Here is an 8,104-nt window from a genome sequence, read left to right as displayed (position 1 = left end):
ACTTTATAAAATGAAATATAACTGTAACTTGAAATTAAACAATGCACCACTGTACTTCAAAAGCAAGCATCTTCTTTATTCAACAATGAAATATTATGGAAAAACTAATTTTGTAAAATTGGGTTGTGATTGAAATGCATGCTCCATAGCACAAAGGGCAGATATCTTGGGTTACATATTATTTAAATAGTCCAGGATATATTGGGATGAGAACTTGAAAGCCTAAAACCTTGTAGGAAAAACACATTAAATGTTTTTATTATGATAAAATTATAGAAATACAGAAACCAGACCATTTGCCAAGAGAAGCTTGCACTATCTAGAACAGCTGGAACCAAACAAAAAGAAAAAAAGTCTCAGTCCAGCACAAGAAGTAATGATTGAACTGGCAAGAGAAGAGCATGCATGGCTCAAACGTGAGCATGAATTTAGAGTTGAAATCCTTCAGCTAGAAATACGAACTGCACAATACAAGGAAGAGGAAGCTCGTAGATCACTTAACAAGGTCAATGCTAATTTGAACTCAGATCCTTAAACTATCTATTTCATATATTACAAATTAATAATAATTTGGGATAATATAAATATGTGTATTTAACTATGCATGTCATAACATTCTTAGCTTATCTACTTGTCTACTACTACTACTGTTCATTGAATCTTTGTTAAAAAAATCCTTTGATTGAAGTTAACTAGAGTATAATTATTTTTTTCCTTCTCATCTACAATGAATTAAGTAGAGGAAGTGTCTGATTCCAGAGAGCCTCTGGTCTCATCTCATGATACACTATTGCAATGCAACAATGACATGATAGTTGTTCATATTTTTGGGGTCTTATCTACTTTTTGCAATTTCAATTGAGTGAATTGTATGAGCAGCATGTATCTATATTTATCAATTGACAAATGTTTGTGTATTGAGTTTGTAAATACCGCATTGGAAGAATGAAATATAATATATTCTATACAACAATAAAATACATAGTTTACTCATTGCAATTTGAACTCTAGAGTTTATCATTTGCGTAGGAATAATCTATATTTCTCAAATGATGGTTGTGTATTGAATTTGTATATATCACATTGAGGGAATGGAATATGGTATACACTTTTTTGTTCACATGGTTATTCTTTGCAATTTGAACACAAAAGTATGAGCAGAAATAATATATATTTATTGAATGATAAATACTTGTATTGAATTTGTATATACCGCATTGGAAGAATGAAATATAATATATTATAATCAACAATAAAATGCATAGTTACTCATTGCAATTTGAACTCGAGAGTTTATCATATGAGAAGGAATAATCTGTATCTCTCAATGATAATTGTTTGTGTATCGAATTTGTATATATATCACTTCGGGTACGAGCAGAAATAATATATATTTATTGAATGATAAATATTTGTAGTGAATTTGTATATTCCACATTGGAAGAATGAAATATAGTATATTCTATACAAAAATAAAATACACTACTTTGTTCATAATTACTCATTGCAATTGAACTCAAAGGTTTATAATATGAGTACAAATAATCTACATTTTTCAAATGATAAATGTTTGTGTATTGAATTTGCACATTGGAGGAATGGAATATGATATACACTTTTTGTTCACATAGTTACTATTTGCAATTTGAACATGAGAGTATGAGCAGAAATAATCTATATTCATTTATATTTGTATTGAATTTGTATATACCGTATTTGAAGAATGAAATAATAATAATATAATATAGGATATTTATATTGCGCACATATCCACCTTGTTAGGTGCTCAAGGCGCTCCTATATTACCCGGCTAAGCTAGGCGTTCATAGCGCACACAGCTTTTTAAGGAATTACTTCCTACCGGTACCCATTTACCTCACCTGGGTTGAGTGCAGCACACTGTGGATCAGTTTCTTGCTGAAGGAAATTACGCCATGGCTGGGATTCGAACCCACGACCCTCTGTTTCAAAGTCCGAAGACTAATCCACTGGGCCACAACGCTCCAAATATATGTATATATCAGATTGAAGGAATGAAATTTATATTCTATATGACAAAATAAACAAATTTGTTCACATAGTTATGCAAGCTACGTTTTCATTCTTTAAATTTCATATATTGGTGACTACAAATAAATCTGCTAAATTCAATAATTTGACCAGAAATATCTTTTACAGTAAAACAAAATTTAAAAGATGAAAACAATACATCTTTTGCGTGTTCTATTCTGGAAAAAAAAATCAATTTGAGCAATTATCATATGGTATGGAATACGCTTCATCAACATGCTTGAAGAAATCAGGAGAAACACACAATAGATTGATCCACTACTAGTCTTAAACTAGTCAAAGGCCTCGTGAAGTATAGAAAAGGGCTATTGTATGCAATGGTGACAAGGCAAAATCATCGGTCACCGTTTGCTCGAGTCATTCAAGATGGTTTCGAAACTAAAGCAAAAAGGAAAGTTACATTTAAGAGTTTACAACATTGAAAAAACAACAATTCTATGAATGCTACGGCTAACCAGGTGTGCTTGGTGTACATATGAGATATGTTTACATCAGGAGTGAATGGTGGGAAACAATAAATGACAATTAGTGTATTAGCTGTTTGTGAGCAGGGTTTCATGCAGCTACTATCTTATCACATTCCATGTAAATTTGAGTATGATTACTGGATATTTGCTCATCATGACCATGATGCAGCTGACAAAAGGAAAAACTAGATAAAGATCATATTCCACTGAACTATTACCTACTTGGTTGATTATAGATTATGAAATAATATCGGGTGAAAGATTTGATATTTAAAGATTGAGATAAAACAAAATAAGATTTAAAGATAAATGCCAGCTGTGGGAACGACCTCAAAATGAGTTTTTACAGAATCAAATGAAATAAACACCATGGTGTCTGCTGGTATGAATAAACTAAAAATTTGGATGTGTCCAAAGGACACAGATGCCCCCACTTAACGCTAAGTTACTTTGCAAAAATCAACTTGTATATATGAGCTATGACCTTTGACCTGCGGACTCCGCAATCAAACTTAGCCTGCATTTTGGTGTCGTCTACCTACACTCCACAATTTATAAAAATATGTTGAATATTTCTTAAGTTACCATGGTGAAACCAACTCGCTCATTTAATAAGCTTTGATCTGCGGACTTTAAATTCGAACTTTGCCTGTATTTTGGTGTCATCTACCTGCACACCCACATTTTTAAAAAACTATTACATTTTTTTCAAGTTATTGCGCAGAAACCAAGTGAGGGGTCGGACGGACGGAAGGACGGACAGGGGCAACGCTTAATGCTCCCTGCGGACTTCGTCTGCGGGGGCATAAACATATGTGCCAAAGGACTCTGGAAAAAATTGTGTAATTGCAAAGAAATAAGCAAAACGACCACGGGATTCAGGTCAATTGTTGGGCATTTTTCAAAACAATAATAAATACTGTCCCACATCTGCTTATCTGAGTTGCTGATCTTAAGTGTGATTTTTCATTTTTCAGCTTAGATTCAGGATGTCACAAACTTTAGTTTATGTAACTGTACCAGACCTAGATCCACAATGTTATAGTGACAAGTGAGTTTGGTTTGCAGACTTTCTCGTAAAATCAGTGTTAACTGCAACCACATTCATTTATGAAGCCCTAATACATAATAAAATGTAGCTGCGTGAAACTCTGCTAGCTGGAAATATAACAAGTACCTTGACAGCATCATAATTCTTGGAATTTCACTGGAGTAACTGAAAGAACAACTGTTGCCTGAGCAGATGGTACTGAGTTGCTACTCTGGAGATTCTAAGGGTGGGTAAAATGGTCCTCAATAATATGTTCTCTCCTTAGCCTACCAGCAACAGCATCACGGAGGCCAGGAGGAAGGTGGTCAGGTGGCATTGCATCATCAATTGGCTCAAGTTCTTGAATATCTTGCTCTCCACGAGTGAGAGAGATATTCCAAAGAACCGAGCATGCCACTATAATAGTAAGGTAGTGTCCACCTTCACGCGCAGATCATTGAGGCAAGGGAACCTCCTCTTCCAACGGCCAAAGGTGCGCTCAATAACGCACCGTCCTGTTTTGGGGGCATTATTGTAGCGCATCTGTGGCCCATGATGAGGATGTAGGATGGGAGTCATCAGGAACGGGAGGCAGGGTTACCTGAAAAATGAAGAAAAACAGTTATTTTTTAACCAATTTGAATTAGACATTACATTTATGAAAAGTACTAAACATAACAAAAAATACATGAGATATTCCAAGAACCCAAAAAATATATTAGATTCTAAATTTATTTCCCTTTTTTTTGTGTATTTGCTAACACCTTTATAAATAGCATTTTCAGCCGATTAACTTTGACCTTCACAATGTGACCTGAAACTCATGCGAGATGATCAGTGATACTTGGTAACCCTCATTTCCAAGTTTCATGATCTAGGTCCACATACTTCTTAAGTTATGATGAGATTTCAATGTTGACGCCTTTATAAAATGTATATAATCACATGAATAATCTCCTTACCCACTATCTCCAAGTAGCCACCCAGTACCTTCTGCCCTTGCCTCCAGCTGTTGTTTCAGCGAACTCTCAGAGAAAATCCTTGAATCATGAGTGCTGCCAGGCCACCTTGCCACGATACTTGTCATTTTCCCAGCATGATCGCAGACAACCTATTCATGATTCGAAGAGAAATAAAATGTTCAAAATAAAAAGGTCAAGAATAAACATTAGTTAGCCCCCCCCCCCCCGATCTCTGGGCTTAAAGGTCAAAAGGTCAATGTATTCAAACTAGCTCCTATGTAAAAAAATAATGTGTCATTTAGATAGTTCACCTTATTCCCTTTCAAATGATACCACCTGCATGAAATTCGGACTGCCAGTTACCGTGCAAGGGCCATTAGAAAAATGGGAGGTCACGCCCATTTTGTCAGAAAATAAGAAAAGGGCGTATCAATTACCCTATAAACTAAATATGAGCAAATTTAGAGACAGTACAATTTGGCCCTTGGGTGAATTGACCCAATGACATTTTCAAAAACTTAACCTTGGTTTAAGAATTCAATGTTGACAACACCATTGCCATCAGTAAAATGGCGCTGTAATAGTCTCGCTTTGCTATGCAAGTGAGACAAAAAATATATATATATCAAAAACTTTTCCTTATGTATTTTATTTTTGTAAGATCTTATGTATTTTTACATTTTTTTAGTTTGCTTTTTTAGAATTTTTTTAATGGAAATCGTTGGTGACACTATTCAGTCATAAATAACATGAATTCAATTGCTTTTAGGAACTTACAAAGTTTAGCTACTTACGGAATTAGCATTGGATGTGTACAAACAATTTTGTGTTTGAGCAAATTCATGGTCAGTCGTGAACTTACAACAGGTTACATAAACGTAACTTCGGAATCGCGTACCCTAGAAAATTTCGTGTTATTATTTTTTTTTTTGTGTTACAGATTTATCGAGAAAAGTGTCAAGGGTGAGGGGGGGGGAATCAAATTGCAATTCCTCTGCAATCTAACAATAATGAATATAGTATGTTTCCTAAATGAATACTACTTATGCTGAAGAATTTCCCATTTCCAAAATGAAATAAATAAGCATATGAATCCATCCCAAGACAAAAAAAAACATGGCTTTTTGAGAAACAATTTGAGATAACTGTTAAAAATACAATCATTCTAACCTGTACATTAACTGAATACCTTTTTTCCTGTTAAGGAAAAACAGGGCTTGTTCTCCACCAGGACTCCTGATGTAGACATGGGTCCCATCTATAGCACCGATAACCCCGGGAAACCCGCAGTACTCATAGCACTGCGTTGTTTCAAGTTCGTCTCTCGTTGTTGGGAATCTCATGAATTCCCGTTTCCTTCTTGCAATAGATTCTGAAACCTTCTTGATGACTCAGCTCACAGATGGCTGAGATATTGATGCCTCGTCACCATGCATAATTTGGAATAAACCTTCAATTAAACATGTAATAGTAGAAATCGAAGAGTCATTTTTTTAAATATAGCATGTTTATTTGTTTTTAATTCTTGTATATAAATCAGAAAAGGCTGAAAATGTTCAATACACTGTTTCAAATAAAAACGTATTTATTGATTCAACAGAATTGGAATGTTTGGCCTGTATTATGTTAAAGGGTAGGTCAAGCAGTACAAAAAGTTGATTCGAATCAAAGAGAACAAGGCAAAAGCGATTTTGTGTCTTGCCTACTTATGAAAATAACCATGAATATCGTGATTTGCGAGGGCACGCAACATAATTTTATCGAAACTTCATTGTGAAATGACTGGGATGGAATAACACTTGTCAAAAGAGCCTTGCACGTAAACTTTAGTGCTGACCTGTAAATGACCTTTGACCTTACCATGTGACCTGTGACTGCAGCATAAGATGCATGTTCCCCAAGTCCATCTACCATCTAAGTTTAGTTGAAAAGAGACTTACGGTTGCAGAGTTATGTGCCATTAGGATTGTGACGGACGGACGACATTTGGATACGTTAATCTCGCCTTCACCTCTGGTGGGCGAGACAAAAATCAAACAAGAATAATACTGTAAATTTTATCTGAATCAGAGGTAAGAAAGGAAAGCATTCCTGCCAACCACGAGAGCCAAAAAATATCCAGAATTAGAAACATTCTTAGATTTCCTGTTCTATTAATACTACATAACATTTTTTAACAGAAATAGGAACCAAATTAAAAATGGCAATTATTATTTACACAAACAGGAATATTCCTATTTAATAGGAACAGTTGGCTGGTATGATAAATGTTTGACATTTTAAGATTTAGCTGAATTTTTGCGAAATACTTATATGCACAATAGAGTGTCGTAAGATTCTTTTTTTGCATCTGATTTACATGAAATTTTCAGAGTTAGGCTTGTTTGATTTTTTTTCTTTTTATTCAAATCAAATTTTGGTCAGAGTGGACTTGGCCTTAAAAAAAGGAATGACTTGCTATAACCTTCAATAGTTTTTAATTATAAGCATTAGCTTTGATTTGATGTTCTGCTTATAGATATTAATACAAAAAAACAATAACTAGATCCATACACTCTTATATTTACTTAAGTACACACAAGTTTCTGTTTCAAATGTAGAAGTATTGTTTACCATATCATACATCTGAGCAAATAACTATAGTAGATTAAGGCGGAAGATTTTTTTTAAAATTAGGAAACAGACTAGGGTTGCAAAATTCCCGGGAATTTTCGTGCTGGAAACTTTCCATGGGAATAAACGGGAATTTACTGGGAATTTTCGGCAATTTTCAAGAAATGTTGGAAATTTTCAAAAAGTAGCAATTTTCTGATATTTTTATACAGGAATTGAAAGGATTACCCTGGCAGATGATGCTTGATTGTGCTTTGTCAGCAAGTTTCAAGCTTAATATTATGCTAAGATAGTCAGACAAGGCAGAATTTTATTAACAGTTGATTTACTGTATTAGTGGCTGAATGGTATGCAATGGCAGTACATGTACACTGCAAATGCTCTACAAAAGGGCTATACATTGTTCATGGAGCGATGCCTATTGGATATTCTGATCTTTTTTGCAGATGATGAAAATCAATATTAATGATTATAGAGTTTAATGATTATAACATTATTGTTGTTATTAGCATTATTATTTGATTTTTATTATCATTACTTAATTTCTCATTTATTTCTGCATAAAAGCAGTAAGAACTCGGTGCTGTTTGTGGCGTTAATTTGATAAGTATAAATACGGATTGCTGGTTCAAGCTTTACGTTTATTTCAGTTCAATTAACCCTTTTTAGAAATAAACATTTTGTTCATTATTTTCAAAATACTAGATCAAATTAAATGAAACTGATATGAGATTGTCATTTAATAACACTAAAGATATAAAATTATTAACAAGTTTCTGAATCTTGATCAAGGTCAAATGTAATTTGATGTCAACCAACTAAGTGCATGTTTTTTTTCTCTCTTAGTGAAAAATTATTCATCTTGACTGTTTTCAAAGTCAGTCATTATATTGTTATTACTTGACCCCCCCCCCGATCTTTTCGGGGATGCACGGATTGGGGAATCTCAGAAATTAATTAGT

The 8,104-nt window shown here is 34.0% G+C and overlaps 1 pseudogene; it reads right to left on the bottom strand.

The window, feature by feature from the left end:
* Positions 1 to 1,506: 1,506 nt before the first annotated feature.
* LOC129277661 (putative nuclease HARBI1) lies at positions 1,507 to 6,599 on the bottom strand (annotated as a pseudogene).
* Between the last annotated feature and the right edge of the window lie 1,505 nt (positions 6,600 to 8,104).

Source organism: Lytechinus pictus, unplaced genomic scaffold, assembly GCF_037042905.1.
Source record: "Lytechinus pictus isolate F3 Inbred unplaced genomic scaffold, Lp3.0 scaffold_22, whole genome shotgun sequence".
NCBI lineage: Eukaryota > Metazoa > Echinodermata > Echinoidea > Temnopleuroida > Toxopneustidae > Lytechinus > Lytechinus pictus.
This window is presented reverse-complemented; position numbering and strand designations above follow the sequence as displayed.